Source organism: Pteropus vampyrus, unplaced genomic scaffold (genome assembly GCF_000151845.1).
Source record: "Pteropus vampyrus isolate Shadow unplaced genomic scaffold, Pvam_2.0 Scaffold1, whole genome shotgun sequence".
Lineage (NCBI taxonomy): Eukaryota > Metazoa > Chordata > Mammalia > Chiroptera > Pteropodidae > Pteropus > Pteropus vampyrus.
Genome location: NW_011888782.1, coordinates 8,512,647 through 8,514,836, shown reverse-complemented (window position 1 = coordinate 8,514,836; position 2,190 = coordinate 8,512,647).

The following is a 2,190-nucleotide window of genomic DNA, read 5'->3' as shown; positions in this document are numbered from 1 at the left end:
AGAAGAGAGAAAGAATGTCAACAATCTGTCCCTTCTCTCCATTATGAGACTAAAGGAATAACATCATAAAACCAACTCAAGTCTTGCATATTTATGCATCCTCTGATGCTGAAGTTTGTAAGCAGCTTTCCAAATGAGGACTCTCTAGTGCCCTTTTAAATATTGCACTCAGTGTCTCAGACAGCTATTTTTATTATCTTCATTATTCCCAAAACACGTGACTATTTGTTTTTTTAATTGAAGTGCTGTTGTGTGTTACAGCAGCTCTGAGAAAAGTGTTGTATTTAGGACTTGATACTTAAGTTAATAAATTCATCTCAATAGCTTCCCACCTCTGTAGAAAGGTTGGTTTATAGCAGATCAGCTATTACACAAAAACCTATACCATTTCAAGATTACAGCCCTGCTATTCTTATTAGGTGTTATGGTGACATAACTATTTTAATTCTAAACAACTATATTAAGAGCACTGACAGGAAGCATCTGTAAAGGTAGCTGAGAGAAAGCATTTTAATCCCAGAGATGGCAATAAAAGAATCCCACATGTCCTCTCTTGAGCAGACATTCTGTCATTTAGGCAAGGCTGCAGTTTGTCAAAAATAATTTATGAAAACAACACTTTGGTGCTAAGAGTACTAAACTCATTGTGCTGAAAGAATATAACAAACACAGGATTTTTTCTTTCTCATTTAGAATTTTTTTGATCCAATAAGAGGTAAATTATATCATTTGATTTCTTGTTAGTGCTATTTGTCACGAGCAAAATATCACCACCTTGACGTGTTTTACAAATTTGAGAGGCATTTGAATGACGAAAAATAATAAGGGCATCTCCTTTTAATGGTAATATATTACAAAACTACTATTGGATCATGTCTTGTCCTATTCTTCTGCCCTCCACATGTGCAGAGGTCTTTATACAAAATATGTTTAGGGTGTATATGAACCTAAATAAAAATGTATTATAAAGGATAAGAGAGAAAAGCACTTCAAATGAGTTTGAGAAATATCTATTGTAATATTTAGTGGTAAATAATTGGCTGATTTTTAAAAACAAAGTGCTATATAACAGGCCTGATGTATTACAGCTAAAATATTTAAATTTTCTAGAAAACAAATAGAAGCACATCCATGGCCCAGAAATTCTAATTCTTGATATTGACCTAGAGAATAATTTGTTTAAATGGGCACATTTAAATGTTTCATTACAGGGCTCTTTATGATAATGTAAACATAAAAATCACTTACACGTCCATTCATGTAACGGGATATTATGCAGCAGTTAAGAAGGAAGTTTAAGAGTTAAAAGAATTTCATGCAAAAATTATTGAGTGATGAAAGCAAAATAGAAGGATTTTCACAGTATGACATACTCTTCTGTAAACACAAAATACCATATATTTTTTACTTTTTACATATTAATGTCATCTTTATACTGATGGGACATACATGGAACTAATAATTGTATTTCTTATGAGAAGGTCTTGTTCAAATGCCACTTGAGTCATATCTAGATGAGTCCATGAGGCAACATCTCATAGCGATTAAGAATTTGAATCTGGAAGCAGATTAATTATGTTTAAACCACAGCTGTGCAATTTACTGGATATATCACATTGAATAAGTTACTTAAGACCTCTCTGTAATTCAGTTTCCTCATCTGTAAGATGGGAATAAAAACGGTCCCTCCTTTAGAAAGTCGCTTACACGATTACATCAGTTGCCATATTTTACCGAACCAAAAGTATGATTGATTATAAGATGATCTATTATGATACATCATCAACTTCAAAAATGTCAAAATGAGAAAAGATGAGCATCTTAAAATAGAAAGATGTATGTAAAGCATTTGTAAGGAGCACTTTGTATATGTTGCTTATTATTATATTCTGAAATCTCATTTATTGCTTTTGTAATTAAAAATAATGAAATATCAATGCATAAAATAAAGGGTGATAGATTTGTTTAAGTCCATATGTTACTTCAAAAGTAGGTTTATTTTATTTTGGGAAACCGTGAAATAGACCCTAGCTACCTCCATTAGATATCTTCACAAGCAGGCATACCAGTGCCTCAGCTCTAAAAATCAGGCTGCATTGGTGGAGTTAATTTTCTTAGGTTCATCCATGCAAATCCCAATTTCAACAGCATGGCATGGCAATTCATGCATTCCACTGCAGGTCCCTTAAG